This window comes from Staurois parvus, unplaced genomic scaffold, assembly GCF_062004578.1.
Source record: "Staurois parvus isolate SC_StPar_1 unplaced genomic scaffold, SC_StPar_1.0 ptg000689l, whole genome shotgun sequence".
Taxonomy (NCBI): domain Eukaryota; kingdom Metazoa; phylum Chordata; class Amphibia; order Anura; family Ranidae; genus Staurois; species Staurois parvus.
This window is the reverse complement of record NW_028318485.1, coordinates 345241-363730: the sequence shown is the minus strand read 5'-3', so window position 1 is coordinate 363730 and position 18490 is coordinate 345241. Positions and strand designations below refer to the sequence as shown.

The window sequence follows — 18490 nt, the reverse complement described above, 5'->3', positions numbered from 1 at the left end:
GGGGATGACCAGAGACTGCGGACACAGTACAGGGGATGACCAGAGACTGCGGACACAGTACAGGGGATGACCAGAGACTGCGGACATAGTACAGGGGATGACCAGAGACTGCGGACATAGTACAGGGGATGACCAGAGACTGCGGACAGCACAGGGATGACCAGAGACAGCGGACACAGTAGAGGAGATGACCAAGAGACTGCAGGCAGTACAGGAGATGACTGCTGACCTTTGGGGAGGGAGGGGGAGCGGGTACCTGAATTTGACAGGTACCCGCTCTTACTTCCGCGGAGTTGTTCTTTGATCTTACCTGTTCCTCTATCCAGCGGCGCGCTGTCTTCCCGGCTTCTGTAGTGTCGGCGCTCGGCGGACAGCCAGATGCCCAGTGCGCATGAGCGAGAAGCGTTGCGCTTTGTGATTGGTCCGGCGGCTTCTGGGATCTGTCATGTGTCCTAGGTACTGCCTTACCATTCACAAAAAGCACCGCTTCTTGCTCACTTGGCACCCAGCTGTCCGCCGAGGGCCGACACTACAGAAGCCGGGTAGACAGCGCGCCGCTGGATAGAGGAACAGGTAAGATCAAAGAACAACTTCGCGGAAGTAAGAGCGGGTACCTGTCAAATTCAGGTACCCGCTCCCCAAAGGTCAGCAGTCATCTCTATAAGGTCCCGCTGCAGAGCTGAGCGGCTGGCCCGGTATTCTGACACGGCGGCGGTGGAAATACCGGACCTGCCGCTCCATAAGACGCACTGACATTTTCCCCCCTTTTTTGGGGGAAAAAAGTGCGTCTTATGGAGCGAAAAATACGGTATTTACAACATTTTATAACAGAAACCCAGAGGTGATTAAATACCACCAAAAGAAAGCTCTATATGTCTAAAAAAAAAGATAAACATTTTGTTTGGGTACAGTGCTGCATGACTGCGCAATTGTCAAAGTGCGACAGTGCTGAAAGCTGAAAATTGGCCTGGGAAGGAAGGGGGTAAAAGTGCCTGGTAGGCAAGTGGTTAAAGTGCTAACATTTATTTGGGGCCCGTAGGGTCATAAGCTAGCACATGGTACTTTGTTTACGCATAGGGAAAGTGGGAGCTTGATGTCCTTGATTTTTGGGGATCATGGAGACTGCAGCTCAGCAATTATGCTCTACTGATAGACCTGGGAGACAGGGGTGGACTGACAACTCATGGGGCCCCCGGGCAATAGGGGATCATGGGGCCCCTGTGTCCTTGTCCAAACTCAAAAAAGCCTATGAAAACGGTACCAGGGGCATCTCATGGGGCCCCCTACTGACCCCGGGCAGTGCCCGAGTTCCCAAATGGTCAGTCCGCCCCTGCTGGGAGAAGAAGAGAATCAAGTCTGTGGGTTCCGTCCATAGCACCAAGAAATCCAGCAGCCAGTCCTGGAGGGCTCCAAGGGCAAGCAGCCCCTTGAAGCCTCAACAGTCCTACCAGGAAGGTAGGATGTCCAGACACCAACTATCTTGCCTACCCCAGGTCCAGCCTACTTACACCCCCTTCTCTGTCTACCTACTGGGCACACCTCTCCAGGGAATGGTCAAGGAGGGTAGTAAAATATTCAGGCTGAAGATTGGAATCTTCCTGCCCCAAGCTCTGGAATTTCCTCATCAGAAACTAGGAGGAAGCAATAAATCCTACAGCCTGTGGATTTAAAAGCCAAAGCAGACAATCCCACTCCTCAGTACTAGTCCCTAGTACCTGACTAGGAAGGTGCTACGATTAAGCCATGTCTCAGCAAATCAACACAGTGTACGGTTTAGGATTTAATTTATTTACTATATAGATTGATATCTTCAGTAACTAGTATAGACAAGTTCCCCATCAAGTCTGCTTCCCATGTGATTGACAGGCAGTGGATGGATGTTACAGCCGCTATTGGTCTGCATAGAGGCTATAGAAGCCTCCCACCTTTGCTGTCACTCACAAGCAAGGCAGACCTGATGCGGTACTAGTCTCTCACAGACGTCACCACGCATATGCACGATTGTTAATGGTGTTCTGGGATATGTACCGTATTTTCCGGCGTATAAGATGACTTTTCAACCCCTGAAAATCTTCTGAAAAGTCGGGGGTCGTCTTATTCCCCCGGTATACGGCGAGCCGGTGTCAGGGCGGCACTTTTTCGAGGGACAGGGGTGGGCAGAGGGGCTGCTGTACCTTACCTGGCTCCGGTCCCGGTCCCACGACGATCCGGTCCAGGAAGCGCGGCTGCTCCTTCTTTCAGTTCGGCCGCTCGATGGTCGCGCGGCCGCTCGGCTCCGCCTCCTCACCGGTGATTGGGCGCCAGCTCTGGAAAGGCACACAGGCAACCAATCACCGGCGAGGAGGCAGAGCCGAGCGGCCCCGCGAAAATTGAGTGGCCGAACTGAAAGAAGGAGCAGCCGCTCCTCTCCCCCACTGACACTAACGATGGGGCACTATTCCTCCGCCACACTGACACCAACGATGAGGCACTGTTCCTCCCCCACTGACACCAACGATGGGGCACTATTCCTCCCACTGACACCAATGATGGGGCGCTCTTCCTCCCACTGACACCAATGATGGGGCGCAATTCCTGCCACTGATACCAATGATGGGGCGCTATTCCTCCCACTGACACCAATGATGGGGTGCTATTCCTCCCACTGACACCAATGATGGAGCACTATTCCTCCCACTAACACTAATGATGGGACACTATTCCTCCCACTGATACAAATGATGGGGCACTATTCCTCCCGCTGATACCAATGATGGGGCACGATTCCTCCCACTGATTAATGATGGGGCACGATTCTTCCCACTGACACCAATGATGGGGCACTATTCCTCCCACTGACTAATGATGGGACACTATTCCTCACACACTGACACTAATGATGGGGCACCATCATTGGTGTCAGTGGGAGGAGTAGTGCCTCATCATTGGTATCAGTGGGAGGAATAGCACCCCATCATTGGAATACCATACTGAAATAGCATACCATATTGAAATCAAATCTGATGTTTTTTCATTTTTATTTGGTGAGCGTTGGAAGAGGGGTAGTCTTATACGTCGAGTATAGCTCAAACCCTATATTTTAACAGGAAAAGTAGGGGGTCGTCTTATACGCCGGAAAATACGGTAGTTTGTTTGGTGCTGATTACTTCTTTTACATGCGAGCAGGGGCGGACTGACCATTCGAGCACTCGGGCACCGCCCGAGAGCCCAGGGTCAGTAGGGGGCCCCATGAAATGCCCCTGGTACCTTTTTATAGGCTTTTTTGGGTGTGGGTAAGGACACAGGGGCCCCATGATCCCCTATTGCCCGGGGGCCCCATGAGTTGTCAGTCCGCCCCTGCATGTGAGTGCTTTTAACTGATTCAATAAAACGCTTACCTGCTGATTTTACACTATTGGAGTTTGGACTTTCTTTTCTTTCAGGTCTATGATCTGCTCAGAGGAGTTGTCTTTGGAAAATAGGTGGAATCCCTTGTCCATAGTAACCGCTTTGTAGTGTTCACATCCAGTGCAGTTTGACGTCTCATATATTGAGGGTCACACAATTTTTGGTAATCCTTTATGTTTACTAAGGTGGAGGGAGACATGGTGGAGTACACAGGAAGATTCGTTTTTGAATCACTTGTGGTCACAGTCTGAGGATCACACATTTTGGTGATTCGATCACCCAAAATTAGTGCAGCACTTTTCGTTTCTACTTCTGTTTGATTTATTACAGGTACTTCTATAACTCCGTCAATTTACACAGCACCTTACACATACAGATTGGGTAGTACATTAAGCCCCTGCCTTCATGGAGCTTACAATCTCAGATCCCTAACTCACATTCATACACATACTAGGGCCAATTTATACAGGAGCCAATTAACCTACCAGCATGTCTTTGGAGAGCGGGAGGAAACTGGAGTATCCGGAGGAAACCCACGCAGGCACAGGGAGAACATACAAACTGCAGGCATGCAGTATCATGGTGGCGATTTGAACCAATGACTCTAGTGCTGACAGGTGGAAGTGCTAACCACTAGCCACTGTGCTGCCCAGTATATCCTATATGCACTAGATTGTCAAAAGTATTGGTCGGCCGGCCTTTCCACACACATGAACTTTAATGGCCTCCCAGTCTTAGTTCGTAGGGTTCAATATTGAGTTGGCCCCGCCCTTTGCAGCTATAACAGCTTCCACTCTTCTGGGAAGGCCGTCCACAAGGTTTAGGAGGGTGTCTATGGGAAGGTTGGACCATTCTTCCAGAAGCACATTTGTGAGGTCAGGCACTGATGTCGGGGGAGGAGGCCTGGCTCGCAGTCTCCGCTCTAATTCATCCCAAAGGTGTTCTATCAGGTTGAAGTAAGCTCAGTCACGTTTCTCCACCCCAAACTCGTTCATCCATGTTTTTATGGACCTTGTTTTTTGCAATGGTGCGCAGTCATGTTGGAGCAGGAAGGGGCCATCCCCAAACTCTTCCCATAAAGTTGGGAGCATGAAATTATCCAAAATGTCTTGGAATGCTGATGCCTTAAGAGTTCCCTTCACTGGAACTAGGGGGCCAAGCCCAACCCCTGAAAAACAACCCCACACCATAATCCCCCCTCCACCATACTTAACACTTGGCACAAGGCAGTCAGGCAAGTAACGTTCTCCTGGCAAATGCCAAACCCAGACATGTCCATTGGATTGTGCAGACAGAGAAGAGTGATTTGTCACTCCAGAGAACACATCTCCACTACTCTAAAGTCCAGTGGCGACATGCTTTACACCACTGCATCCAATGCTTTGCATTGAGCTTGGTGATGTAAGGGTTGGATGCAGCTGCTCGGCCATGGAATTCCATGAAGCTCTCTACGCACTGTTGTTGTGCTAATCTGAAGGTCACATGAAGTTTGGAGGTCTTTAGCTATTGGCTTTGCAGACAGTTGGTGACTTCTGGGCACTGTGCGCTTCAGCATGCACTGACCCAGCTCTGTCATTTTACGTGTCCTACCACTTGGTGGCTGAGTTGCTGTTATTCCCAGTTGCTTCCACTTTTATTGCACAGATGGCAACCTATCACGGTACCACGCTTGGAGTCACTGAGCTCCTGAGAGCGACCCATTCTTTCACAATTGTTTGTAGAAGCCGTCTGCATGCCTAGGTGATAATTTTTTCCACCTGTGGCCATGGAGGGGATTGGAACATCTCAATCCTACGATTTGGAGGGCTGGCCCAATACTTTTTGCAATATATAGTGTATGTGTGAGCTAATTTTTCTGTTTTCTGGTATTCTAGACTTCAAGTGCAGTTTCCTTTTTTTTATCAGAGTTCCCTATCAGGTTCCACCCACCCTACAAGAAAATTCCCCAGCCATGCACCAGTTCTCATGTGCGGCACAGTGGCTGGGCAGGGAGTTCAGCATTACTGAGATGCACCAAGGCAAAAGTGTTCAGTATGGACAACCCAACCTCAGTTCCGGCCTCCATACAACAGACTAATGCACCAGTTTCTGACAGATACATAAATCTGTTGCAAATGTAGGGCTACCCCTCAAGGAGCTGCTGGTGAAACTGGTTTTGTCTTCTTCGCCACTCATGAGGTAGACCTCTACCCTACTGACAAAGCTGATTTTTTCAGTAGGTAAGATTAAGAGCAGAGTAGATTCAAATCAGTTATCAATAATAAAATCAGCACCCTGGATGAATAAGATCGTCACAGTAACCGTGGAACATAGACCACTTTAATGGAGGTGGCTAGCCAAGATGAGCATAAGCAGTAGCAATCCCAGCCTGAGTACCCAGCAGGCAAAACAAGGATTGAAGTATCAAGAAGACCAGACAAAAGTTCCTGTGTGATATAATGGTGTCTCTGTTGCGCCTAGACTGGTTAGAAGGTCTTGAAAGCACAACCAGAATGAACGGTTGATAATAAAGAAAAAGGGGGGGGTGGGAACCTGGGTTGGATGGAAGAGGCAATCTCTAAGGTGAATCTTCTCTGGCTCACATTGGGGCCCTGTTGATGAACTATGGATGGTGGTGAAATCCTGCAGACAACGGAAGGAGAACCAAGCCATGCACCTTGACTAAGTGTAGGGTCATCCCTAGGGTTGGTGTCACCCGGTGCGATAACACTTGGTGACACCCCCTCCGATGATCCCCGCAGAATGGATGGGATCTGCGGATTGAGCATAATGGATCAGAGTCCGATCCATTATGCTCAATCCGCAGCTCCGAACCATCCTGCGGGGATCGCCGGCTTTCTTTACAACTTACTTTTTTTGTGAAGCGGGTCCGGAGGCACCCCGTATAGGTTGCATGCCGATGATCCCCACAGGATGGTTCGGAGTCCAATCCATTATGCGCCCCAATCTGCAGATCCGATCCATCCTGCGGGGATCGTCGGCTTTCTTTACAACTTACTTTTTTGTGGAGCGGGTCCGGTGGCACCCCATATAGGTTGCATGCCGATGATCCCCGCAGGATGGTACGGAGTCCAATCCATTATGCTCCCCAATCTGCAGATCCGATCCATCCTTCGGAGATCGTCGGCATGCTTTACAACTTACCTTTTCATGGAGCGGGTCCGCTGTCACCCTGTGCGGTAGGTGTCACCCGGTGTGGCACGCACTCCCCGCATCTGCCTAGGGACGCCACTGACTAAGTGATACAAACAACCCACTAATGAGGGTACTTCGTGAACAGCAACTAGGATGCAGCCAGAGGGTGGTAATGTGTATGTGAATGTCTAATGAGGCCAAAGAAAGTAAAGGCCACAATGACAAAGAACTGGTTATACAGGAGGAAGTCAACTGACATTCTGCCTTCAGTGGTGCATCTGGTGCTAGAAGTAGATGGGTCGACTGTCAGCTCAGCAACCCCTCTAGAATGATGAAATATAAATGATGATTGGGGGGGTCCTCCCTATGCAGGCAGTTTCCACAACAATGCGCACAGCAGGGCGGTGTGTTGTGCTGTTCAGTTGATCTGGAGAATAGCAGACTTGCAGATTGTAAATGGAAACGATAGGCAAGATGACTATAGGGTATATAGTGAAAACGCCCTGGAGGAGGGGTGAAATGCATTGACATTTCCGGTTCCGCCGCCATATGTAATACGTCACTTCCGGTGAGTGGAACACACGCCGGCGTGCGGCGTTCCCGGGGGCCATCTTGTGTATGGGAGATTCTCTGTGCTGTCATCTGTTGCTGACCGTGGGATCTCACGAAATTACCCTGGTGATGTGGCGTTTTGGATTCATTTAAATGCAATAAAATGCTGATTTTGATCATTAAGAATGTGAGTGGCTTGGTACTTGAATATTGAATATAACCAGGTGTTGCAGTATTACGCTACGTATTTGGGTTTTTTCCCTACATTATTCTGAGTTTTTTCTTGGAGAGTGGTGTCTGGTGATCCTGGAGGTTGGCTATATTCTGGTTTGGAGTGGGGAAAATCCAGGAATATCTGGGAGGAATACTAACTGGGTCTAACATCCCAAAAAAACCCTAAACGGCATTTTTTTTTCACCAATATCTGGTGAGTGCGGGAAAAAAAATTTTTTGAGCACTATTTTTGGTGGAAGCAGGATTTACTTCTTTGGGAAGAGGACTTTCAAGAATATTTATATCTTTTTTTATTTTATTATATAAGAATTTTTTCACCAATTTGGAGCGGGACTTAAAATTATATATATATATATATATATTTTTTTTTTCTGCAGTGGTGTTTATTTAAAACTCTTTTTGCGCTGTTTTAATGTTTTATATTACATTTTCTGGTGTGGGTTTGCACTGATGAGCAGCAGCAGCATTTATTTGTATATTCAGTATTTGTACGAGTTTTGGCGCTGGTGATTTATGTTTAAAATATTAAAAGATGACTATAGCGACCTCCCGCTGACAGCACCAGTCGATGGATCACTCTGATACACTTCGGGTCTCGGCAACTCCAGCCTCTACTCAGGACAGCACACTTCAACAAGTGTGCACTGCTTAGCTTTCTTGGCACCAAGTGTATGGTCTTTTCCTGTATAGAGATGTTATCGGCCTCCCCTGGCTCCTCCTGCTGCATAGTCCATAGGAACTTGTAGTTCAGAATAGTTGTCATTGCATGACATGGCTGGTATCTGAGACTACATCTCCCATCATCCCGGACATTTGGCAGCAGTCTATGGGATTAAAGTTCTGTGTGCTCCCCTTTGTGGGGGGGGTTCATTATACCAATAATACAATTTAATGATAGATATGACAAACTAAATCCATTCTAAAGTAAAACATGTCCAGCTCTGGTCTACACAAGCAAGGACAATTATGATGCAAACTCTACAGAAACTCTAACCCATGCGGCTGTGCGGGCCGCAACTTGCGAGGGCATGAGAGCCCATTCATTTGAATGGACTCCCATGCCACGCAGGGAAAGAAGTCCCTGCACGTCTTTGGAAAACGCAGCCCGCACGGGAACCTCGGTTCCCATTACGGTTGCGTTTCCCAGTGTGGGCGGCGTGCCTTTAGAACAAATGGCACCCGCCCGCGGGTCCGCAATTCTCTGTGTGGGTGGTGCGGCTGCACAGCGGCACCACCAGCATAGATGTGAACCGGGGGTGAAGGAATTACTAATATACTCCAGGGCAGAGGCGGACTGACCATTTGGAAACTCGGGCACTGCCTGAGGGCCCGGGGTCAGTAGGGGGCCCCATGAGATGCCCCTGGTATCTTTTTCATAGGCTTTTTTGAGTTTGGGCAAGGACACAGGGGCCCCATGATCCCCTATTGCCCGGGGGCCCCATGAGTTGTCAGTTCGCCCCTGCTCCAGGGACTTTATGAATCCCAAGGCTTTTGTGTAATAATGCTGCTGCCCAGCATCTTCATGCATTTTATCAAAACACATTGGGGGTTTACCGAAGGCAAATAGATTGCTCACTTTGCAAGGGACTTATACTCGGAGTTTACGGAAGGAGGTGAAGCTTTGCTGACTTCCATCATCCAATCATGTGCAAGAAAAAAAAAATGCTGTTTTCATTTTTATTCTCCTTGCATGTGATTGGGTATTCTTTGCAAAGTAAAACTTCACTAAGTTCTTAGATTGTAAGCTCCAAGGAGCAGGGCCCTCCTAACCCTCTTGTATTGAACTGTATTGTATTTATTTATTATAGGTACTTCTATAGTGCTGTCAATGTATGCAGCGCTTTACATATATATTGTACATTCACATCAGTCCCTAACCCTCAAGGGGCGTACAATCTAAGGTCCCTAACTCACATTCATACATACACATACTAGGGACAATTTAGACAGGAGCCAATTCACCTACCAGTGTGTCTTTGGAGTGTGGGAGGAAACCAGAATACACGGAGTAAACCCACGCAGGGACAGGGAAAACATGCAAACTCCAGGCAGGTGGTGCCATGGTTGGGATTTAAACCAAGGACCCGAGTACTGCCAGGCGGAAGTGCTGACCATTTAGCCGCTGTGCTGCCCTATGGTCTCCCTTTATGTTGTAAAGTGCTGAACAAACTGTTGGCGCTATATAAATCCTGTATAATAATAATAATAATAATAATAATAATAAATCCTGTATAATAATAATAATATATAAATCCTGTATAATAATAATAATATATAAATCCTGTATAATAATAATAATATATAAATCCTGTATAATAATAATAATAATAATATATAAATCCTGTATAATAATAATATATAAATCCTGTATAATAATAATAATAATAATAATATATAAATCCTGTATAATAATAATAATAATAATAATAATAAAAAATCCTGTATAATAATAATAAATCCTGTATAATAATAATAATAATAAGTTCTGAGGAAGATTCATGCTCCTTGCAAAGTGAGCAACCGTTTTAGTAATCCAACCTATATTACCCAATGACATAGAAAGCCATAGGCAAATCCTAAACTGTACTGATTGGTAGAGACATGACATGAAATAGTGGGACTAGAATATTGGAAGTAATTACCAAAGAGGAAAGCTAGCCGATAATCTTCTCATCACACGGTACATACAGTGAGCACGATCATTGTCACTACTTACAAAATAAACTTTAAACTATAAGCAATTGATATGTTAATAATTTCAGAGGAAGCTATAGTGCTAGCAATGATGGTCATCAGAAGTCATACGCTTGGGGACATGATAATTGCAATGAACACATATAGAGTCTCACCAAGAATCAACGCTGGGATGAGAAGATTGGCCAAAGGGAAACAAAAAAAAAAAAAAAAAAAAGGAGAAAAGATCCTGTTACCTCTAAGCAGCAGAACTGCAAATCCCCCTCAGTTCAGACTGTCAGTAGGCGTGCAGCAAATGGTTATGTAACACAAGGATGGGAGCTGTGCATGTCAGCCAGGGGGGAGGATTTCCGGCTCTCTGCTTTCCAGCTGAAAAATACAGGAGGGAGGATTTGCAGTTCTCTGCGCTCCAGCTGAAAAAAAAATGCCTGCCTGAAACACTGCAGTGCTTAACCCTTTCATGACCAAAAGGTCAAATCAAACCTTGACACAGACCTAAACCAAATTTTGCAACTTTGACAGGCGTTAGTAAAACTATACATATTTTCGCAACCACTTTATGTATCCAGGTGGATTTCCCTTTTTTTCTTCAGGACAGATTGGGTTTTCACTTGGTGGTAAATATTAATATATCTCTTTTTTTGTTTTATTATGAAAGGAAATCTGGCACAAAATAGTAAAAAAAAAAAAAGTGTGTGTGTGTATATATATATATACACACACACACACACACACACTCACACATGTATATAACAATTAGTCTTATACAGATGTACCTCGGTTTATGAACACCTCGGTTAATGGAATTTTCAGTTTACGAATGAAAATCCATTGAAAATAATGCCTCACTTTACAAATTATTTTTCGCAATACAAACTGTTTGTCGGTGCCGATTTTTAAATGCAATTGCTAGCTTTTTTTTTTTATTCACTATAGCTCACAGAATTAGCTGTCACTTTCCCCCCCAGCTAAAAAGGATACTTTGTTTCTTTTATCTCGGGAAACAAACTACAAGGAAACATTGTTTCTTTTATCTCGGGAAACAAACTAAAAGGAAACATTGTTTCTTTTATCTCGGGAACAAACTAAAAGGAAACATTGTTTCTTTTATCTCGGGAAACAAACTAAAAGGAAACATTGTTTCTTTTATCTCGGGAACAAACTAAAAGGAAACATTGTTTCTTTTATCTCGGGAAACAAACTAAAAGGAAACATTGTTTCCCGAGATAAAAGAAACAATGTTTCCTTTTAGTTTGTTTGCTGAGATAAAAGAAACAAACTAAAAGGAAACATTGTTTCTTTTATCTCGGGAAACAAACTAAAAGGAAACATGGTTTTTTTTAGCTTGGGGGGGGGGGGAAGGGGCAGCTGATTCTCTGAGCTATAGTGAAGAAAAAAAAAAAAAAGCCGTTAATTACATTTAAAAACCGGCACTGACCTATAGTGACAGCGAGTTCTTTTTTACTTTTTTTCTGACCTCCGGAAAGGGTTAATTGGTTTTCAATGCATTCGTATGGGAAACTGCGTTTCAGTTTACAAATTTTCTGTGATACAAAATGTCCCAGAGAACGCATTAAATTTGTAAACCGAGGTACACCTGTATCTGAATGCCATTACTATGATTCAACGCCAAGAAACAAAAAGTATGTATTCTTTTTTTTTCCCCAACACCTAAATACACTAACACTAAGGCAAGCAATACATTTTATTTTACATTTGGAGAGGAAAAAAAACAAAAAAACAAAAAACACACTAAAGTGCATTTTAGGGCAAACAAGCGCAATACATTACCTACATTTTTGGTAAAGTATATGTATGGCTCTATTGGCATCGCACCAAGAAGGTGCAGGACCCTTTTTTGGGTCCAAACTAGAATCCGATCTCATGGGTATTCACACCTATGCGAAGCGATTCTGCACAAAGCACCGCGTTTTGGGGACCAATTTCGGGGTGTTGTTAACATACACACCCGCAGCGGTTCCCATGACCGGGGTGCAATTCTGACGTGGTACCGAATTTGCACAGAAAAAGTCCCAACAAAAGTGGGATTAAACCATGCCCAATAGTTGGTGTCATTGGGAGGAATTGCGCCCCATTGTTGGTGTCATTAGGGAGTGCCCCATTGTTGGTGTCACTGGGGGGCTTTCGGCCCCATTGTTGGTGTCACTGGGAGGCTTTCGGCCCCATTGTTGGTATCAGTGGATGAAATATTGCCCCAAGGGCTGGATAAAAGCATACAAAGGGGCACGTCTGGCCCCCAGACAGCAGTTTGGAGACCACGGATCTATAGTATTAGACTCAATTGGTTGAATATTCCCTAAGGCCCGGGTCTTTTATATTTGGTAAAATATAAAAGACGAAGTTGTACCGAACAAATAGATACCAAATATGGCAAACCTTAAATTTTGTGTGCGCCTATGCAATGCGACGCACTTCAGTACCCTATATTTTCTATAGCTGACACATCAAAAGCCCCTACAGGCAGGGGCGGACTGACCATTTGGAAACTTGGGCACTGCCCGAGGGCCCGGGGTCAGTAGGGGGCCCCATGAGATGCCCCTGGTACCTTTTTCATAAGCTTTTTTGAGTTTGGGCAACGACACAGGGGCCCCATGATCCCCTATTGCCCGGGGGCCCCATGAGTTCTCAGTCCACCCCTGCCTACAGGTCATCAGTTTAGTGTTACAGAGGAGGTCTTGTTCTGGATTTATTGCTCTCACTCTGGTGTGAACCAGGCCTGAAATGCATTGAAAAGGCATAAAAAACGCACGCATGTGTTTTTTGATGCGTTTTGCATTTTTAATCTGCCCAGCAACACGTTGGCCCCCGCACCCCCTAAAAAATATTTTAAACTGTAAAATCGCATAAAAAAAGCATCAAAACGCAAAATGCACTTCATAAAGCGCTACAAAAAAAACAATCTACCCAGCAACACGTCACCCAAAAATTTAAAAAAAAAGGCAAAAACGCATCAATAAGTATGTCAAAAACACAGAAGACACTGCAAAACGGACTAAACGCAAATTGCATTGGTGTGAACCAGGCCTGAAAATGCACTGAAAGCGCATCAAAAACACACGCTAAATACATGAAGAAGGCACACGTGTTGCTTTTTTTTTTAATGCATTTGCATTTTTAATCTGCCCAGCAACAAGTTGGCCCAAAAAAGAAAAAAATTGAAAAAATGCTAAACGCATCAAAAAATGTGGCTAAAACGTAAAACGGTGCAAAATAGACGGCATTGGTGTGAACCAGACCTGACATGCATTGAAAACGCATCAAAAAACACATTACGTTTTTGATGTATTTTGGTGTCACATGACCTATGAAAAATGCACCGTAAACGTGGTACAATTGTGGCCAATTTGCAGGTAAGATTGTGCAGTTTTGGGGCCATTATCTGCGCCTTTTTTCCTATCGGCACTGTTTTCGGCCACTGATATATCGTTGCACCCATAAATATTGCTACGTTGATTAGTAAGGTAGAGCCGCGCTTTTCTGTGTGTCTTACGTGCGTACAATTTCTTTAGCCCGAGTTCACATATATGTAGTGCGGTATATCACGTGATTGGCACAGGAACCGCACCGCATTCCTGTATAAATCCCATGTGATTTGTGTGCGGTGCCATCGGAGCCGTACATTTTGTATGGTTCTATTCGCATCGCACCAAGAAGGTGCAGGACCCTATTTTGGGTCGGCACTAGAATCGGATCACACGGGTATTCACACCTATGAGATCTGATTCTGCATATCGCAACGAGTTTTGTGGACCGATTTCGGGGTGTTGTTAAGTTAACATACACACCTGCAGCTGTTCACATGACCGGGGTGCGATTCTGATGCGGTACGGAATTTGTACAGAAAATTTGGGGTAGAACTGTGGCCATTGGGACTAGAAAAAGTCCCAACATAAGTGGGATTAAACCATAACCAATAGTTGGTGTCATTGGGAGGAATTGTGCCCCACTGGAGGGCATGTCGACCCCACTGTTGGCGGCACTGGGAGGGCATGTCGACCCCACTGTTGGCGGCACTGGGAGGGCATGTCGACCCCACTGTTGGCGGCACTGGGAGGGCATGTCGACCCCACTGTTGGCGGCACTGGGAGGGCATGTCGACCCCACTGTTGGCGGCACTGGGAGGGCATGTCGACCCCACTGTTGGCGGCACTGGGAGGGCATGTCGACCCCACTGTTGGCGGCACTGGGAGGGCATGTCGACCCCACTGTTGGCGGCACTGGGAGGGCATGTCGACCCCACTGTTGGCGGCACTGGGAGGGCATGTCGACCCCACTGTTGGCGGCACTGGGAGGGCATGTCGACCCCACTGTTGGCGGCACTGGGAGGGCATGTCGACCCCACTGTTGGCGGCACTGGGAGGGCATGTCGACCCCACTGTTGGCGGCACTGGGAGGGCATGTCGACCCCACTGTTGGCGGCACTGGGAGGGCATGTCGACCCCACTGTTGGCGGCACTGGGAGGGCATGTCGACCCCACTGTTGGCGGCACTGGGAGGGCATGTCGACCCCACTGTTGGCGGCACTGGGAGGGCATGTCGACCCCACTGTTGGCGGCACTGGGAGGGCATGTCGACCCCACTGTTGGCGGCACTGGGAGGGCATGTCGACCCCACTGTTGGCGGCACTGGGAGGGCATGTCGACCCCACTGTTGGCGGCACTGGGAGGGCATGTCGACCCCACTGTTGGCGGCACTGGGAGGGCATGTCGACCCCACTGTTGGCGGCACTGGGAGGGCATGTCGACCCCACTGTTGGCGGCACTGGGAGGGCATGTCGACCCCACTGTTGGCGGCACTGGGAGGGCATGTCGACCCCACTGTTGGCGGCACTGGGAGGGCATGTCGACCCCACTGTTGGCGGCACTGGGAGGGCATGTCGACCCCACTGTTGGCGGCACTGGGAGGGCATGTCGACCCCACTGTTGGCGGCACTGGGAGGGCATGTCGACCCCACTGTTGGCGGCACTGGGAGGGCATGTCGACCCCACTGTTGGCGGCACTGGGAGGGCTGTCGACCCCACTGTTGGCGGCACTGGGAGGGCTGTCGACCCCACTGTTGGCGGCACTGGGAGGGCTGTCGACCCCACTGTTGGCGGCACTGGGAGGGCTGTCGACCCCACTGTTGGCGGCACTGGGAGGGCTGTCGACCCCACTGTTGGCGGCACTGGGAGGGCTGTCGACCCCACTGTTGGCGGCACTGGGAGGGCTGTCGACCCCACTGTTGGCGGCACTGGGAGGGCTGTCGACCCCACTGTTGGCGGCACTGGGAGGGCTGTCGACCCCACTGTTGGCGGCACTGGGAGGGCTGTCGACCCCACTGTTGGCGGCACTGGGAGGGCTGTCGACCCCACTGTTGGCGGCACTGGGAGGGCTGTCGACCCCACTGTTGGCGGCACTGGGAGGGCTGTCGACCCCACTGTTGGCGGCACTGGGAGGGCTGTCGACCCCACTGTTGGCGGCACTGGGAGGGCTGTCGACCCCACTGTTGGCGGCACTGGGAGGGCTGTCGACCCCACTGTTGGCGGCACTGGGAGGGCATTCGACCCCACTGTTGGCGGCACTGGGAGGGCATTCGACCCCACTGTTGGCGGCACTGGGAGGGCATTCGACCCCACTGTTGGCGGCACTGGGAGGGCATTCGACCCCACTGTTGGCGGCACTGGGAGGGCATTCGACCCCACTGTTGGCGGCACTGGGAGGGCATTCGACCCCACTGTTGGCGGCACTGGGAGGGCATTCGACCCCACTGTTGGCGGCACTGGGAGGGCATTCGACCCCACTGTTGGCGGCACTGGGAGGGCATTCGACCCCACTGTTGGCGGCACTGGGAGGGCATTCGACCCCACTGTTGGCGGCACTGGGAGGGCATTCGACCCCACTGTTGGCGGCACTGGGAGGGCATTCGACCCCACTGTTGGCGGCACTGGGAGGGCATTCGACCCCACTGTTGGCGGCACTGGGAGGGCATTCGACCCCACTGTTGGCGGCACTGGGAGGGCATTTGAACCCCATTGTTGGTATCAGCGGATAAAATATTGCCCCAAGGGCTGGATAAAAGCATACAAAGGGCCACGTCTGGCGCCCAGACAGCAGTTTGGAGACCACGGATCTACAGTATTAGATTCTATTGGTTGGTATTGGTATTCCCTCAGGCCCGGGTCACAACTAAGCATTTTTCAGTGCATTTGCAGAAAGTCACTACAGTCCATGTAACATTAGTTCCTATGGGTCACATTCCCATCTATGCACATTCCACAGGGGCATGTTTGCAAAGATGCATGGATTTTTTTTTTACATCAACAGGGTGCATTTTTCAGCTCCATAGATTTCAATAGAACCCCATCAAAACTGCATACACCTACATGTTTTGTGTGTTTTTCCTGCACGGCAACAGACATCTCCTCCTGGCAACATTAACACATCCCAAAAAAGCAAAATGTATCAAAAAATGCACATAAAAAGGAATTTAAAAAAAATGCACATAAAAAGTGAAACGCATTAAAAACAAATCAAAAGCGTACATAAAAAGTAAAGCATTAAAAACGAATAAAATGAAATTCACTAAAAACTAATCAAAAAAACGCACATAAAGTGAAACATGAAAAACGTGTTAAAAAAAAAAAAAAAGGCATATAAAAAAAGTGAAAAAACACATTAAAAACGAATAGAAAAAAAAAAAATACAAAAAAGTGACCAAATAAAAAAAACACATAAAAAAGTGAAAGCATTAAAAAAAAAAAAAAAAAAGCACAAAAAGTGAAACGCATTAAAAATGAATAAAAAATGCACATAAAAAGTGAAAACACATTAAAAACATAAAAAGCACATAAAGCAAAACACATTAAAAACGTTTAAAAAACGCATATAAAAAGTGAAACATTAAGAACGTATTTTAGAAAAAGCACATAAAGTGAAACGCATTAAAAAACTAATACAAAAAGCACAGTGAAAACGTATTAAAAAATAAAAAAACCGCAGATAAAAAGTGAACCGCATTAAAAACAATAAAAAAAATGCACATAAAATGAAATGCATTACAAACAAATTAAAAAACACACATAAAGTGAAACGCATTAAAAGCGTAAAAAAAAAAAAAAAAACACAACACATAAAAAGTGAAACATGCAGAGTGAAAACGCATTAAAAACGAATAAAAAAAAAAGCACATAAAAGTGAAACATTGGCAGGAAGTTCCTGAACATGCGCGGTCTGGGTCCCTCGATCTATTACAGACGAACTCTGTACATTGCACCGATAACACGACAACCGTTCGGATATCCTACCAGAACAATGGCTGTGCTCGCCCCTCGGGGAGAATCCCGCATGAACGGCCCGGCTCTGCAAAGCTGCGTACTAATGATCAGATTATCGGACGATCGCTCTGAAAGTGGGATTATTCGTGCAATTTTCTCATCCCGTGTACTAGGAATAAGAAGCAGGCCTGAGGGTCACATTCCCCCCTGTGAAGGGTGACACCGCACACGTCATGGCGGGGAATGTGCAGGACTTCCCCAGGGATGCTGAGGTACAGGGACATACTTACTGTTCACAGACAACCTCCTCCTCTCCTCATGGCTCTGTTTGAAATGGCCGCCTGTGTTGTCCAGACAGCCTGGTATACACAGGAAGTGGAATACAACTCAGGTCATGGACACTACATTTCCCACAATGCTCAGCGTTCAACAGGAGCCATCTTCCCTGTGTGATCTCCTCCTCGCTCCCCCTCCCCCTTCATTGCTATTCACATTGCTGGCAGTGTGTCAGTGTGACATATTACCCCCGCACTGACACTAGGGTCACCCCCTCATGCCTGTAAGCCCCCGACACATATTATTATACAGTGTTTATATAGCTCCAAAAGGTTTGCTCAGCGCTGTACATTACAAAGGGGAACAGAACATGAGACAAGACAGTACAATACAATACACGAGGGGTTCGAAGGCCCTGCTCTTTGGAGCTTACAATCTAGGAGACATTTGACACATGTTAATGACATGGTTCTGGGCTGATGTAATGCAGACAAGGCACCAAGTGAGCTTAACCCCTCGCCCTCCAGAGGATTTCCCCCCCCCCCCCCCCCCTTCCTGACCAGGCCAATTTTTCCGTTACGGCGCTGCTTTTTTTTAAATGACAATTGCGCGGGCGTGCAACGCTGCACCCTTTTTTTCCCCACGCATTGAGCTTTCTTTCGGTGATCGCCTCTACTTTTTTTATTTTTTGTGCTATAAATAAAAAACACGACAATTTTGAAAAAAAAGCAAAGTTTTTTATTTTTTGCTATTAACCAATTCAATACCGGACAATTTTACCCCCTTCCTGCCCAGGCCAGTTTTCAGGTTTCAGCAGTCTCACACTTTGAATGACAATTGCGCGGTCATACAACATTGTACCCAAACTAAAATTTTATCATTTTCTTCACACAACTAGAGCTTTCTTTTGGTGGTATTTAATCACCGCTGGGGTTTTT

The 18490-nt window shown here is 47.2% G+C and overlaps 2 protein-coding genes across 4 annotated transcripts in view; both read right to left on the bottom strand.

Annotated features, from left to right (window-relative positions):
• The window catches only part of LOC149446798 (uncharacterized), a 59254-nt gene extending 41607 nt beyond the window's left edge, over nucleotides 1-17647 (bottom strand). The window contains exons 1-2 of one of the 3 annotated variants that reach the window (XM_089652625.1): nucleotides 10239-10352; nucleotides 3378-3567 (exon numbers count right to left, since the gene is read on the bottom strand). The gene's annotated coding sequence lies outside the window, so the exon portion shown is untranslated. Of the gene's footprint in view, nucleotides 1-3377; nucleotides 3568-10238; nucleotides 10353-17566 lie in introns of those variants that run through there. The other 2 variants (XM_089652624.1, XM_089652623.1) reach the window with 2 other exon arrangements.
• Nucleotides 1-18490, bottom strand: part of LOC149446797 (uncharacterized) — a 51235-nt gene that overhangs the window by 18773 nt on the left and 13972 nt on the right. The gene's annotated exons all lie outside the window — the stretch shown is intronic.